The sequence below is a fragment of the Amphiura filiformis genome, chromosome 13 (genome assembly GCF_039555335.1).
Source record: "Amphiura filiformis chromosome 13, Afil_fr2py, whole genome shotgun sequence".
In the NCBI taxonomy this organism is placed as follows: domain Eukaryota; kingdom Metazoa; phylum Echinodermata; class Ophiuroidea; order Amphilepidida; family Amphiuridae; genus Amphiura; species Amphiura filiformis.
In genome coordinates, this window is record NC_092640.1 from 35306349 (window position 1) to 35323882 (window position 17534).

Sequence of the window (17534 nt, forward strand, 5' to 3'; positions counted from 1 at the left end):
AACTAACTGAAGAAAACACAGGGTTTTAAAAAATGTTACTGTTTTTATAGTTTTTCAAAATGGCAATATTAAGTACATTTAAGCCTGCTAAAACTGAACGCAGTAACTCCCAAAGCTGATTATGCTACCCAAGGTAGCTGCTAACTAGATGACTTATGTGGCCAAAAATTATGGAATTCTGTGGCTTTATTAGAACACTACGGATTAAAATGTTAAAAATCCAAAGTTACACCCTTTACCGTGAAAATGACCATATGTAACATGATCAAATGACACAGCCTGTGACTGGAGCCATATTTAAGACAAAATAAGACATTTTACATGATTCTGTAATTTAGATACTGACAGTATCTAAATTAGCTACATGTATTTGAATGAGGCTTCAACTTTGTCAGTACTGCTGTTTTCTTCGTATTTTGCCAAATTTGTCATTTACCACATGACAATTTGAATGAATTATCCTTCACTTTTAAGCAATTTATACACAATTTTAATTTTTTACACTTGCGCTAGGATCACTGAATGGGCATTATTTTGAAGGCCAAATTTCAAGAATAAACATTTTTCCTCATGTCTACCAAATAACGTCAGATGTTTCGAGTATTAAAAACATTCAACAACATGGTTCTACAGTCCTACAGTCATACACATATTAACATAAAAGAAAAAAGATGGTCCCAAAACTGCAAGCTGACTGCATCTGGTAAAATAAAATAAAAATTTTTTAAATCAGATGGCCTACCTTTAAGAGTAAATGTCCAAAATGTGTTATCTTTTTATATCAACTTTCAGTTGGTTTAACCTTTGACCCTTCACTTCTCCAAACTCCACCACGTTAAGCCTCCCTTTAATAATGTTCAACTGTTTGTATAATAGTTTGTATTCATCCCATCTCCTGACTAGAACATCATTAAGCACTTTCTTGGGAATTTCTCCTCGCAAAATTGCAGCCTTTGAAGAAGAGCAACTGCTATTACAAACTGACTTAGCTGCATTTACGCAAACTTGGCCACGAGTTAATGGTGCCACACTATTTGATTGTGATGAATTGTTCCGATCAGAGTTCACACTATATTGCACGAAGTCATCAGATGATGATGAGATTGATGGTGGTGATGATGCTGGGAACAAGGAAGAGGAAGATGATGTAAATGAAGAAGGGGTGTGGTTCCCAGCCTTCTTGATTGTACAATGGCTGTCGTTGTCAGTACCCTGTTGGCTATATTTTGCAGCTAACTTTCTTCTTTTCAGATACGCTTTCCGCTTCTCTTTGTTGTGTTTACCCATCTGGTAATAAAATATATGTTAAAAGCATGTCAGAGGGATCTGGCATTAACTTTTTTGTGATCCACAGCCTTATCCCCCAACTTTTCATGCTGAGATTTATTCTATCAAATCAGAAACCTTGGATTAATTGAGGGGAAGGGGGAGTTAAGCAAGAATTTTAATTTTAATGTGTTGGGCAACAGGCAGTACAATTTTTATAGTGCTATTGATAGCTGATATTGCATCGCATTGCAGTTTGATACAAATATATCCCTTCCATTTTCCTGATGAGATAAAGATTGATGTAAATATTGTTGTCAATAGTAAATTATGTGTTCTTAAGGGTAGACGAGGTATTGTTGGTCATAGCAACCAAAAATCGATTTTCATTATCTAGATCAATAGGCCTATACTATTAAAAATTAACACCTTGATGTTTTGCAAAAGTTCATTCTACAAATCGTATACTTTGCAAACTTGCTTAATTTATTGTTTTAAATGAGTTAAGTACGTTTTACAAAATTGTTGTTGTTTCAGCCCTCTTTACAACATAACTCAAGAACTGCAACACGTATAAAAGTATATCGGTGATGTTTTAATTCTTCTACACGCTCGCTATATGAATTAAGCAATGCAGTTTTTGCCCAAGCTTACTACCATTCGTAAGATGCTGTGAACTACCAAATCACAACAGTTTAAAATAATAACCTTAATGCAAACTTGCCGACACTGTACAACAGTCCAGGACAATAGCTTAGAAATGTGTATTTTTGCTGTGGTGTTATTCACATCTCAGTTGTAATTCAGGCAAATCAGAGCAATTCACATTTTGACCTCAAGATGACCGGCCATAGCTTTGGAAGACCTCTGCTTGTTTTGAAATGCAGGCCCAATCAGAGACACCAAGTGAAAAAAGTACAATGGTAAGAATATTTTCATGAGGTGAAATATGGACTGTTCCATTCACCAGGAAAACAAAATAAATTACAAAAATAGATGTGTATTAGCGACACTAACACGTATAATCGACAAGTCAATGTGGTCACTGTGTGCGATATACACTCGCAAGTCGCATCGGGTTTGTCAGCATCGCCAAGGTAGCTGTGCATGAGTGCAATGGAAAAAGGACTATTGCACTTGTGCAGAGTGCAATAGTCTTTTTTCTAAAATGGCAAAAATAATCAATAGTAATTGACCAATCAAATGATAAGAATCTTTGTAAATTGTATGACTTAATTATACAGAAATAGTGACTGGATCATGTTCTGAACAAGTTCAGGCAAGACTTATCAAAACGACAAAAGAACTGACTTACCTGAAGAAGGGGGAGATGCTGGCACTTGTAACTTCTACTGTTTCAAAACTGCATGGTCACTGAGGAGAAAATAAAATAAAAATGTATACATTTTAAAACCAGTTTCATTTGATAGTGTAAGATATCTTCCCAAACCAAATTGAAAAGAAATAAGCTTTTCATAAATTGCATCTTCACATAGATTCCATCATTTTTGCTTGTAATCCTTTGAGACAATTTGCAGACATTTCCTTGCCCATAACTTCGCTTATAGACCTCCACGGAAGTCCGGGAACTTTGTACAGAGGCATGATAATGTTGTTGACTAAACCCGGCAAAACAGCGCAAAATGAAAACAAACAAAATTCAAGTAGCAGAAATGATTGTCTTACAATTACAATTTGACTCAAAAAGGCATAAATAATTTAACAATTAAAACTTTTTAAGCTGATATATATCGATGTTCAAAGTGTCAGAAATTAACAAAAACAAAGGACTATTTACCGCCACGCTTCGTGATGAATGCGGTTGTTGTCAACGATGGTGACGTAGCTCTGGGGTGGTCTATACTCGTTCAAATGACATAAATGACCCATCATATCAAAGCTTACATCCTCTACTTTAAACTGAAATAGGTTTCAGTTAGAAATGTTGAACTTCAAAATTTCATGATCCTGTCAACTATAGCCTAGGCCTTTCTACATGTAGACAGTGATCAAGCGAATGCCATTTTGACAGCTCGGTCCTTGTCAACACGTGCTTTGGCGATGGGCCATTTTGCCCGTCACCCTTTAGGTCACAATTAATTCTTAGTTTCTGGTTTCAAATTTGAAAATTAAGGACGAGGCGACTTTTAATTATTAATTATTAATTATCTATTAATTATTAATTATCTATTACTTTCTTAAATTCATTTTGGTCATTTTGACTAAGACTAGGCCCTTCGCACTTGATTATTAGTTTCCTGTTGAAGATTTTGAAAAAGGGATGAGGTAACTTTTAATTATTAATTATTACCGGTAATTATCTTTTATTTTCTTTATTTAGTTTGAACTATTACAAGCAACTATTGACTCGTTTTGACTAGAGCGGGCATTTAATTATTTCACAACAATATTTGATTTTATAAATAAGTGAAGGTGGAGTTGTAGGCCCCTACTCTTTGTTCATTCATCATTATTGTTGATATTATTAAAGTCAGAAAATGGCAAGTAGAAGTAGTTGAAAATTTGAAATAAAAATAAAATAATTACCGGTAATTATTTTGAGATTTTCAATTTTGGACGTGGGCTGTAAACAGGAAACTAATAATCAGGTGCGAAGGGCCCTACGGATTTAATTATTTTACCTCAATAATTGATTTTTTTACATTAATATTAGTAGGGGACTCTAAAATGTTCTTGTTTTACATTCATTATCAAAGTTGAGATGATCAAAGTCAGGTATTAGCAAATAAAAGTACGGTAATTAAAAAGTCAATTAAAAGGTGAAAATACCTAAATGCAAATAAAATAATTAAATATTTTTCCATTCTTGATTTTGGATGCGCGAGGGAAACAGGAAACTAAGGATCAATTGTAATTGGCCTTAGCTCTCATTTGTCAAGTTGATATTTTGTAAATATTTGACTTTTATCATGTAGAGCACACTTACCTGGTTTCCTCAAGTATTTTTTGGTACCAGAAAGCTAAAAACAACAAAATTATGGGCACTTTTATGGGCTCATGATCGGTTTTTGAATTGTTTACATGTCAAAAATAATCATAAAATTTTACCATTTTCCATTCATGAAAGTTCTGCAAGGGTTGGGCACGCAAGTATAGAATAAAGGTACTGGTATGTTAGGAGGCATTTTTGTAATGATTTGCATTTTTACATTGCTAAAATAAACTTGACAGAGAACCATGTCTAAGGCCTACCCATGGAACAGGCCTGGAAAAAATAGGCAAATCAGGACGTAACTTCCATGCCGGGAAACTCTGTTCATAATAATATACAACTTTATAAGCAAGAATATCATTATCAAACCAGTTTATGAGCAAAAAAATAACTTGTACACAAGTCGAGAAGAAATAACATGCATTGAAAAAAATCGCTGAAATGGCCGACTAACAGTATCAACTTGCGTTAGTCCGTACTATTCGCGCAAGTTATCAGGGGCTGTGCAATAATTATGAGCCCCCTGGGGGGGGGGGGAGTAAAATTTCCAAACGGCTCGCCAAAAATCGCTACCCCCCTCTCGGCCCGCCAAAAATTGCTTGACCCCCACCCCCCGCCCTCTTAAACATGCCAAATTTTGGGGATCCCAATTTGCAAACCTAGCTATGGTCTCTATGACTATGTATGTTGCGAGCGCAGCGAGCAGGAAAATTTGCCTATTTAAGCGTTTCCGTACTGTTTTCCTAAGCCTTTTTAGAGCGTTTTATTAAAAAAGCGCCCCATGAATGTGTGCCGAAAATCGATTGCCCCCCTCTCGGCTCGCCAAAAATGTTCCCCCAATTTTAACCTCCCCCAGGGCTCATAATTATTGCACAGCCCCTCAGTGAAGCAATAGTTTAGCCCGAATTTTCCGTGCAAAAGCTTAAGTTTTAGTTTAAGCAAAAGTTTAAGCTTCTTCTGCCATGCATGCATGCAGCCCATGCATGCATGGCACAACATATCCCACTCCGATCAATTTTACTTATCTATCCAAAACCCTATACCTCATCAACGTACATGGGATACAATGTCCGATACAATAACATATAGCAGAAAATATCTTACCCTCCTAGTTTTATTAGATTCGTGTCGAACTTAACCAGAGCAAATTCAACGTCCCTGTCTTGGTTTCAACGTCATCAACTCGCGCGAGTTACATGCTTTCAAAATGGCGGATCATGACAGCAGTGGTCGATAGAGGGCGACATACGAAAATTTTGACACACACCAGGCCGATCGCGAATGTATCGAATGACTTCGATGCACAAAAATGTTAAGGATTTAGTTTTTCGACCTCCAAGCGTGGACTGACGTCAGAACGAACTAAAAATAACAGAGGGTCCTGAGTTGCATGTGAGAAGTACGATACAATCGTTATCGCAACCGAGTACAGTCCTCGATTGCAGGTGGGTCCACGCTTAGAAGGTCAAATAAACTGTGTGTGTCCACGATTGCCTGCCAACACAGACGCACCCCACACACCCATCAAAATGATAGTCTGCTCTCACAAAATGAGCATATAAATATAATTGATAAAACAGCTTTACGAGATATTCCAGATTTGAAATCCTCATTTTATACCCTTTAAAATCATACCAACATAGTTGGCAGCGCGCGGTGATATAAACCCACCCTTTTTATTTCAAACCCACCCTTTTTATTTTATACCCTTTATACCAAAACTCTAAAACCCACCCTTTCTAAGCGTGGTTACTGGTCCAGGAGGTGCAGATTTGCATCCCAAGAGAATTACATATATTGACGTTTTAGATGACCAAACACTACAGAATGGGATTTCAGTGTTTTTGTGTTTCATTTTAATGGTGTCATTCAATCGGAAATTACAGTAAGCTTTTTGATTGCAATTGTTGACTTCTAAACCCACCCTTTTATCAGTGACCACCCTTTATATTTGGACACACATTTTAACCAGAAATTTTTCAAACCCACCCTTTTAAGCATTTTGTGGACCTCTCAAACCCACCCTTTCTAAAGCGTGGGTTACCAACAGTGACCAAACATGTTAGGATGGATCATTAATTGGCAGGGTTCGGTATCAAAAACTGGCAAAAACTTACATACATTGTATAGTCACTCAAAAAAATTAACACAGAAAGCTCATATAAACAGCAGCACACAACTTTTAATGAATCATTCAACATAATTTTTGTCTCATTAAGTCCTTAAAATGAAAAAGTTTTGAATCTTGATATATATGCCACATTTCGGTAAAATTTTGTGGACCTCTCAAACCCACCCTTTCTAAAGCGTGGGTTACCAACAGTGACCAAACATGTTAGGATGGATCATTAATTGGCAGGGTTCGGTATCAAAAACTGGCAAAAACTTACATGTATACATTGTATAGTCACTCAAAAAATTAACACAGAAAGCTCATATAAACAGCAGCACACAACTTTTAATGAATCATTCAACATAATTTTTGTCTCATTAAGTCCTTAAAATGAAAAAGTTTTGAATCTTGATATATATGCCACATTTCGGTAAAATGCACTTGAGCAATGAAAATGTATGCCTTTAATTTCTTAATATGTTACTTATAAAATACAAACATGGCCTTGTTACACTCGGGAAATGATTTTTGTAGATTAATAATTTGTTTTGAGATGAAAAAACTGAACTATAAATCACTTTTTAGTTTTTGGCAAAAATCAATATTTCCTCTCGAGTTTCTTTTGTTTTCTATTGAATTGATACAGATTTCTAGTTTGGTGGTTACCACATACTTTTCTATGGGCTACTGTGATAGGCCTACACATTTTTGATACCCAAAGTGCACTAGAGGAACTCAAGTTTCAAGTTTCTTTATAGAGGTTATCCACTTCACTCATGTGTGACTTCGAACAAAAGGCGCTGGTTCCCGTAGTATTCCTCATTCAAACCAATTCAATGCACGACCTCGGAGTTACCTGCATGACTTTGGCGGGTTAGTTTGAAACAGTAATGGTTGCACATGCAGGTACCTCTTTTGAAAGTCCTAAACAAGGTATAGCAGTCGTTGATAGGATATGCAGCTTATAGAACACGGATACCCTCTATTGTTCAAAAACCTTACAAATCGAGGTATACGAACACCTTTACAAAACACATATACAGTAACTACAGTGTGATTTTTAAAGTAAATAAACATTTTTACAGTTTTGTATGTATACAAAATTACAACTCAATGAAAGGAAAATATATTTATAAGGAAGTTGTTACATTTGAACATCCTCAAAACCTTGAATAGATTGGGTGATCATGGGCCTCAAATATGAGGTACATATAGTATTGGACCACCCACCTTTAATTGACTTGCCTGTTTTAAAAGCTGTCACAGTTCTCAATGCCTGTCAATGCTCTTTGGTTTTGAACAAAACCTTTACACTAGACTTTACACATTTAATGCCTGAATAATTTTGAATTTCCTATTCAAAAATTGCATTGTAATTATGTCAGTGATTTTTAAGTAACCAGGGGTGGCTAACCTTTTTGGGACCAGAGGGCCATATTGGGGAATTCCATTTGAAGTCCATACACCCCCTATGGAAGACATGTCCTTAATCTTCTACACAGGGAGTGTGAATTTTAAATAGGGCTGCCTAATGGGCTACTCCATTTGCAATCTACACATCTTCCATCTAGGGGGTATATATGGATTTCAACTGGAATACATTGTAGCCCATTGCTAAGTTCATAAATGTTTGAAGGGCCACATACATGTGATGTACAATGTTATACCAATTTTCATTAAATACTGAATGTTATTTTGTGTAACAAAAGATTTTGCACTCGGCCACATTGATTTGCAACCATGACGTATTTAGTATTTTACTAGTTACATAAAAATAATGCACACTTTTTTTTTTATTGTGATATCCAGACAGTTATTACAAGCTTAAATACTTCTTCCGCTCATAAACATCCCCCATGACAAAGTTCTTTAAGGGGGTACTACACCCCTGGCCAATTTTGTGCCTATTTTTGCATTTTTCTCAAAAATTATAGCGCATTGGTGACAAGTAAGATACGTATATTATAGGGGCAAGGACTACAACTACTGCACTGAAAATTCAGCAACTCAAGGCAAGTAGTTATTGGTTTATTGATCAAATATTGGTTTTCCCTCATTTTTACTGTAACTCCACAACTGTTGTTTGTGCTGAAATAAAATTTACAGTGCAGTAGTTGTAGTCCTTGTCCCTATAATATACATATCTTACTTTTCACCAATGTGCTATAATTTTTGAGAAAAATGCCAAAATAGGCACACAATTGAGCAGGGGTGTAGTATCCCCTTAACCTTGCCTCTATTCAATTTCCGCACATTCATAGAATGTACTCTGAAAATGAAACATACAAAAACTCCCAATTCCACTGATTTTGAGATATACCGTACTGACGCGAGTATAGTCCCACCTTCGAGTAAAGTCCCACCCCCAAATTTTCGAATTTCAAAATTCAATTTTTTTTTTTAGGTCAACCATGAATGATCCTAGCATTTAGGTCTAGTGTCCAGGGACACTACAAAAGCGGAAGAAGTAAAAAACTTTTAAAAAATTTTTTTGTTTTTTAATTCGAGTATAGTCCCACCCCTCAATTTTGAAAAATGTTCACCCAAAAACGGGGTGGGACTATACTCGCGTCAGTATGGTCATTGAAATGAACTTTGCCACTGAAAATGGGTTTGACTCATTTGTATTGAAATTGACCTAGATTTACCTTGAATATTGAATATTGATATACCAGTACTGTATGGCCTGATGAACAGCAATTGGCTGACTTTGATGCATTATTGTTTGTTGGTTTGTTTTTGTTTTTCACCTACCTACAGTACCGGTACATGTACTTTTAATCAATCTTGCAAGCAAAATTTTGATAAAGTGTAGACTCCTGTGCATTTAGGGGCTATCAATCAATATCATATAGGGGCAAGCAATTTTTGGAAGATCAAAAATGGGGGAAGCAATTTTTGGCACATATTTATGGGACACATTTCAAATAACACGCTCTACAAAAAGGCTTACAATGTACATTTGTAAGAAAACAGTTACAGAAACGTTCAAACAATTATGCAAAATTGTCTGTTACTATGTTCGCATCATATCTAGACCATTTTAAGGTTTGCAAATTGTCAACCCACAAATTTGGCATGAGCAAAAGGGGGAGCAAAGATTTTTTGGCAGGCCAACAGGGGGGGGGGAACAAGCAATTTTTGGCAGACTGTTTGAAAATGTTATCCCCAAGGGGGGTTCATTACTGCACAACTGCCCAGGTGGTGAATGACGTGCATTCTCTTCACTCGCCGATTTCTCAGCCAAAACACTGGATGCTGTGGCTTCATCTGTTCTAGAACTAGTTGTCGACGAGGTGCACGATTTCCAGAATGATGCAAGTGTTTTTTGAGCTATTTCCTTTTTGCTGGACATTATTATGATTATTTTCCGTACGTAAACAAATATTTCCCACGCTTTAAATTCCGGTTCTTTTTTTTTTTTTTGAAATGAAAATGACACTCTTCTATATGTGCGAGGGTATCGGGAATTGGTGGCATATGATGTCACATTACGCTAGCCCCTCTAAGGGAAGTCATAGTCTCGGACCAGACTGTATGTGGCTATCGCGAATGTTCGCTAGGATGGACGAGTATCAGACCGATGCAAACTGGCTGTGTAGAAGACTAGGGAAGTAAATGAAAAAAAGTGACAGCTCTCATGTGATAGGGGTATCGGGAATTGTCAATTGTGCGATTTGTGCCAGCCCTTCTAATGAAGTCAGAAGATGTTGCGCTAAAAATAGATTGGGTTTTTCCCAATCGGACTGACTGCTTGTTTACTTTTGTATATTGGCCTTGTCATATCGCTAGCGCTAAAATCGTACATGCACGTGTGCAGGCAGGTAGTGAAAAGCTGCATGCACAGAGGGAATGTTACATGCACTGGTGCAGGTATGCAGGTGGTAAATCGAACACTGTTTGTCTCCCTATACATGTATGCACAAGTGCGTATCATGGCCTTTACAATGTTTTCTTATGTTCTTGATATAAATGATTAGGTACCGGTATATTTTTTATGAGAAATAAAATAGTTATGAAATCACAAGGCTCCCGCTAGCCTTCAAAAACTCTGCGTCCGACGGACAACTGTAAAACCTGGTCCGGAAATGTGCGTCCCACAAAATGTTTGTGCGTCCGTACATGTATGTTAATGTGTTAGGCAACAGGGAATACAATTTTACAAAGCCGGTATTGCATCGCATTACATCGCAGTTTGATGCAAATATTTGACTGTTTCCTTTCAGATTCCTGATGAGATTTTAAAGATTTATGTTTTTAAAATATTATTGTCAATAACAAATTATGTGAATGCAAAACTTGCTGACAATATGATAGTTTAGAAAGTTGTATTTTCAAAAGCTTATCACGTCTCGCTGCCGTAACAATTTTCATTCATTGACTAGGCCTACTTGACTGGTGACTCGGAAGTGTTGCAAAATGGGAGTGGTTAAATGTGAAAGGTCAATATAAACTCGTTTACTGATTGGTCCATTGGTTATGAATATTAATTAAGCTTTATTAGGAGAATTAGGAGTGATCAGTCAACATAATTTTCGTGATTTTTATGATGATGCAATACAAAAATGCGTCTGGATGCAAAGATTCGCGTCCAGCGGGAGCCTTGTGAAATCATAACTAGTACCGTACGGTAGTAATTAATAATAATATCAGTCTTGATTCAATCATCTATCATGTCTATACTGTGCCCATACAATGTACGGTACTTGTGTTCTCTTTAGATTAACAACTTTCAAAATGGGAACACGTTATTCTACTAAAAAGAAGATTATTTTAAAATGCATTAAAGTTAATTTTTTATTACTTCCGTGGTCCGGGTATATATACGTGTGGTGAATTGAAGTAACAAGATCGCCTACTAGTACTAGTCATGCTAGTTAATACTACACGACCGCTGACAACAATGGGGCAACCAACTTGTTGTCAAGTGCGCGTTGATCAGCCAACATGGCCAATCAGCATGATGTTTGTCTTCAGCGTGTATAATCTTTTCCAAGGTTCCTTTGTCAGCTTATCGCGTATATGTGCACGACGTCAAGCACGTGCATTGGACCTTGTACAAAATAATACGCGCTGGGCGGCCATCAGTACGCTTAATTTGTAAAAGGAAATTTGAATATTTACGCTGTATACATTATTTTTATGTTTCTGTAAAATCAATCGCATAATTTATATCATGTTCACTCTATAGCCAAAATAACAATTTCTCGATCATGAGAGGATACTTTTCATAGAATAACACGATCGCGCGACCTGCATGATGACCATGATGACCGAACCTTGACCTTGCCTACCAACGACCGTGTGATTGGTCAATTCTCAAAAGCTGTGTTTGCGCCGTAAGCGCCGGGATTTGTGTAGTACGCTTGGCGCAAATAACTGTGCGTACCCAAGTTGGCTCTCATGATCGAGAATTTAATATTTTGGCTAATTTGACTCATTCATGTCATGACATTGGAACGTTCTAAACGCGTTAACATTAACACCCCCCCCCCCCACGACTGTCAAGGTAAAATGAATTTATCTGTATCTGTAGTTGGTACTACACAACGCTCCCTAGCTGGAACCAGGCGTGTAGGAATTGGTGTGCGCATGGGTTGATTAGTCGTTTCTTAGGTGTTCCATCACTGCAGTTTTGAAGCTGGCAGGGTCTTGAATTTGTATTATTGAGTAGGGTAGATTGTTCCAGGTGATTACCGTTTTGGGGAAAAATGATTGTTTGTAACAGTCTTTGTTGCAGGTGATTACTTTATAAGCAGCTGGGTGATTGTGTCGTGATTGACGCGGGTTTGGTTGCAGTAAGTCTTCGACCGGTAGGGCCAGGAGGCCCTGTCTTGCTTTGTGAAGAATTGTTACTCTGTTGGCGGTTCTCCTGTTGGCCATTGTGTCCCATTCCAGGTCGCTGACTAGTTTAGTAATGCTGGTGGTTCTGTCGTATGTGTTCGTAACAAATCTGGCTGCCCTTTTTTGGATTTTTTCAATTTTATTAATGAGTTCTTTCTGATGCGGGTCCCAAACGAATTTGAATATTCTAACAGCGGCCTAACTAAGGATGTATAAGCGGTTTGCTTTATGGGTTTTGAACATGAGTATAAATTACGCCTAATGAAACCAAGTGATCTGTTTGCACTTGATGTGATGTTATTTATATGTGTTGACCAGGATAAGTTGTTGGATATTGTAACTCCTAAATATGGGTGACATTTTGTTTCCTCCAGTATGCAACTACCCAGCTTGTAATCAAACATCTTAACATTCCGCTTATGGGTGATTCTCATTATGAAGCATTTCTTGGTATTAAAATGCATCTGCCATTCATTTTGCCATTTCTCCAGAGTATCCAAATCATCTTGGAGAAGAGTGTGGTCCAGATCATTTGCGACTTCACGGTAGACCACACAGTCATCGGCGAAAAGCCTGACTTCAGAATGAAGATTTTGGGGCAGGTCATTTATATACGCAAGAAATAATAAGGGACCAAGCACCGTGCCCTGAGGGACGCCAGAAACAACCTCTGTCCAAGTCGAGTGTTCACCCCGACAACGACCCTCTGTTCACGGTGCTTGAGGAAATTGGATATCCAAATGAGGAGGTTATTACGAATGCCATATCTGTCTAATTTAAGGAGGAGCCGGTTATGGGGGACGGTGTCAAAGGCTTTGGAAAAATCCATGATGGCCATGTCAATTTGGGATTTGTTATTTAAAGAAAAAGCCAGGTCATTAACAGTCAAAAGTAATTGGGACTCACAGGAGTGTTTGTTTCTAAAGCCGTGTTGTTTATCAGATAAAATAAAATACTTGTCAAAATGGGTCATGATTTGGGAGTGAATAATGTGTTCCAGAACTTTACTACATATGGCTGTGAGGGATACGGGACGGTAATTGGATGCGTCTGACCGATCGCCTTTTTTGAAGATGGGGGAGATGTTGGCACGCAGCCAGGATGACGGGATCTCGTCGGTATCCAAGGATTTCTGAAAGATCATAGACAATGCCGGGGCTATCTCCTCGGCGGCTACCTTGAGAATCCGGGCTGGAATCCCGTCGGGTCCTGTGGCTTTGTGCGGGTTTAGATCCGAAAGTAATTTAATGACACCGTCAACTGAAATTTTGAAATTGGGAATTGATGGGATTGAGCTTGGGGGTAGGTGAGGGAGTTGAACTTTCTCCTGTGTGAAAACTTTACTGAACTGCGAATTAAGAATGTCTGCTTTCGCAGTGTTTCCGGATTCCAACTTACCATTCTTTTTCAAGGTACATGTAGGTATACCAACTGTGTCTTTTTTGAGACACTTCATGTATGTCCAAAATTTTTTGGATGACTCAGTGCAAATGGAATTAATGTATTTCCTGTAAGAATACCTGCTAACTTTCTGGGTTGATTTACGAAGGTCCTGAAAATGAGTCAGATTTTCCTGATTAGGAGACTTACGATATTTATTGTAAGCCCTTTGTTTTCTTTTGTGAAAACGTTTGACTCTCTTATTAATCCAGGGTGTCAGGTTTTTTTTTTGACAACACGAGATGGAATGTGATCTTCCATCACTGAATTAATAGTCTCAATAAATTCTTCATACAGGCTGTCCACTGAACACTGAGAAGTGTCTTTGGTGGTGAATTTGTTGCTAAATTCTTTGAGTTCAGCCTTGACAGAGCATGTGTCTGCTTTGTCCCAGATGAAAACCTTACGAGGTTTCTGTTTACAAAGCTTGGGCTTGACATTAATGGATATGACCGGAATACTGTCATGATCACTGATTCCTGGTGTCATGGAGGTACTCTCAACCAGGGATTGGTTGTTGGTAAGAAAAATGTCAAGGATGTTGTTAATCCTGGTGGGTTTGGTGACTATCTGGGTAAAACCAAAGTCATCAACAATGTCCAAAAATGTCTAGACAAAAGCGCCATACTGGGCATTGGGTTTAACTGAATAGTTTTCCCAATTAATGTCTGGAAAATTGAAGTCACCTGCCAACCACAGCTGACCTCCCCTCGACAAATTGGCTTTGTCAAGGGAGTCGCGTAGTTGGTCAAGGTACTCAGTGGTGCTCCCGAAAATTTGGGACCTATAAAAAGCACCAATGGTTATCTGCTTAGCTCCGTGAATCTGCAATGAGGCCCACACCACCTCACAATCACTGTCTAAGTCAGACCGGTTGGTAATGACCAGGTCATTCTTAAAAGCCAAAAGGACGCCACCCTTTTGTGGACCGAAATTCCTATCTTTCCTGATCACCGTGTAATCAGGTGGGAATAACTCACTGCTGTTCACAGTGTCATCAAGGTGCGTCTCAGAACCTATCACCACATCGGGTGAGTGCTGCTCGATGCAGCAAGCTAGGTCTGCAATTTTGCTTCGTAAGCCCTGAAAGTTGACAACCATTACTTTGAGTTGTTGTCTGCATGTATTTCTGTGATTCTGACTCTTTGTTTTTCTACGAGTGTTGGTTGGTGAGGATGCAGCTAGGGGTGAGCTTGGTAGCTCAGCGCTAGAATTATTGCTAGTGACATTACTGACTGAACTGGAGTGACTGGTTGAAAGACAATCAAAACTATTGGACAATTCAATGTCACTATTGGTAAAGAGAGAACTTGCGAAATTTGGAACGCCACACTGGCAGCATATCCACTCAATTTGGCTGCTTTCAACAAGGACATTATAGACGGCAGTGGACATGGACATGCAATCAGCATGGAACCACCCGTGACATTCGTCACAGCTAACAGCACGCTGGTTCCACCGTGCTGCTTTGCCACATAACATACACGGAAATTTTGGCGTGTATGGCCCTGGGTTTGGGTGTAAGTCCCCAGCTTGCATCATAACCAAGAAAGTGAAATATGTCAAAACTAGCTTAACGGGCTGGTTGGTCTGGTGAAGACCAAGGGATTGATGTTTATAGTTCAAATGTGCCAGGAGATTAACCATTCCTGGGATGCTTTGAAAGCTTTGTTCAGGTGACATGTGTAAGTTTGGGACCCAGAACTCAGACTTTTTATCCTGGGCATAATTTACACCATCACAGTGTGAGTTTATAAAAGTGGTGAACTGGTGGGTATAGATGTAAAACCCAACAAGTATCATGGATACATTCATAGCATTAGATAACAACATGGTCGACTATTACTCAGTTCGATCTCACCTGTATGCGTATTACTAACGGAGGGCCACCCGACCCCACCGGCTTACTAACTTACTACAAACCGCACCGTTGTCGCTCACGACACATGGGGATTTAAGCTTCCATCGTTGCTGACTTCCTCGCTGCTTGAAGAAGCATACTAGATGTAAATTGTAGCAAACACAAGGCAAGGATGGCTCCGAAGCGAAGCCTCAATCCAATCGGCGAGGGAACAAAATGGCCTCCACAGTGAATTTCCTGCTGCGTCACCTTAGTCCGACCACACCTGGAATACTGCTGCACCGTGTGGAACCCTCATACCAAGAAACTCATCACTCAGGTTGAAAACATACAACGTCGCGCTGCCAGATTTGTCCTCGGTAATTACCATCAAAGAGAGAGTGTGACTGCCATGATCTCGGAACTGGAATGGACATCTCTTGAGAAGCGAAGACAGGCAGCCAGTTTGCAGATGATGTACAAGATCCACAATCAACTCATCGCCATCAATCCCAACAACTACTTAACAGCGATGCAGCCTAGTGCCACCCGGTCATTCCATCCAAGCAAGTACCAGATCATTCCAGCAAGGGTACAAGTCTACCAATACTCATTCTTCCCAAGGACTGTCGCCTGGTGGAATACCCTCCCTGATAACATCTTGACCTCGCCTTCACCAGAGGTCTTCAAGGGAGCGGTTGCAAGTCACATCTAAGCCTTGGCGCCTTTTTTACTCGCACCTGTATAATACCGCACCTGCACCTTTGGTTTCCGCACATGTGCCTACACCAGTCATCGGCATCAAATCCAGACTTTTGGACTCTGCTGATTATCACGTAGAAGTAGAAGTAGAAGGAAGTATGTGATCCAAGCAGTGAAAATTCAAGTTCAAGTTCTGGAAAAACTGCAGTAACCAGGCGAATAAAAATTTACTCCCGGTATAATTGGAAGTTAAAGTTCACGATGGAATGATTTCTGGGACAATTTGGCTCACAAAAGTCACTAAAAGTGGAATTTGGACTCCAATATATCACCAGCGATGTAAGGAGATGCTGACACCTCGGCGCATGCGCACACCATTTATTACAGAACATGTAGAAAGGGTGAGCTGTCATGGCTGTGATGACAGTGTCATTGTAATAATATCATGGTACCAGTGAGTGACTGCATGACTGTCCTAATATGAATCGGAGTGAATTTATGTCGACGACAATGGCAATGCATGCATGTCGTTAATAAAAACAATGATTAAAGCCGCGGCCGTGCCCCATACGTACGCACGATTTAATGTATGCTTACAAATCTGTCATCTTAGGAATAAAATTACACTTACTTTGATGTCCTTCAATACACCAATATTCCTAAAATGTCTGAATTTCGAGCCAGTTTGGACGATATGTCCCAACAATTTCAGCAGAAAAGTTTCCTCAACTTTCGTGACTTTCCACTTTATTTTGGTTCTAAAAATAACTTAAGTGGTGGTGTTTCTAGAAAATAAATTTATTTGTTCCCTAAATTCATTCTATAAACATTTCATTTCCAGCCCTTGCTGCGGGTATTTATGTTTTTACCTATAGGTATATACTTTTCCAATTTTTAGATTAAAATGAAATTTAGGAGATTAAAATCACTCGCGAATGATAATTGACAAAGCTATAACTTTTTCCTTATTTATATAACACTTTATTAGTCTCTGTAATAGGCTACTGTTTACCAACCTGTTGGATGATATTGAGTGTACTTCTTGTACATGTGTAAGAGATCCGCCACAAAGTTAATAACTGTGACCCAACACGAGTAAAATGAGGCCCAATGATATGGATCGGATATCCCGGGAATGATCGAGATGTTCATTTTTAATCAGCATTTATTAGGGCCTACTGGTATGCCTACCAATATTACCAAGCTTCAATCAACATCACGTATCATTCAAGTTCAGGTGCATCGAAAGCTTAACAGACTTACCGTAAAATGGGGGTAACTTTGGGCACTTTTCAGAGTTTTTAAACCACTGCTTCAAAACAAAACCCATAAGACCTACATTTCTAATTATCTCTTTTTTATGACATTAGGGTTCC

General features: G+C 38.6%; 2 protein-coding genes across 6 annotated transcripts in view; both read right to left on the reverse strand.

Moving 5' to 3' along the window:
• LOC140168271 (histone-lysine N-methyltransferase set-1-like) overlaps positions 1-5411 on the reverse strand; it is a 50171-nt gene extending 44760 nt beyond the window's left edge. Inside the window, exons 1-2 of the mRNA XM_072191623.1 lie at positions 5324-5411; positions 2582-2640 (exon numbers count right to left, since the gene is read on the reverse strand). The gene's annotated coding sequence lies outside the window, so the exon portion shown is untranslated. The remainder of the gene's footprint in view (positions 1-2581; positions 2641-5323) is intronic.
• The window catches only part of LOC140168272 (uncharacterized), a 246724-nt gene extending 229817 nt beyond the window's left edge, over positions 1-16907 (reverse strand). For all 5 annotated transcript variants that reach the window (XM_072191627.1, XM_072191625.1, XM_072191628.1 and 2 more), the window contains exon 1: positions 16790-16907. The gene's annotated coding sequence lies outside the window, so the exon portion shown is untranslated. The remainder of the gene's footprint in view (positions 1-16789) is intronic.
• Between the last annotated feature and the right edge of the window lie 627 nt (positions 16908-17534).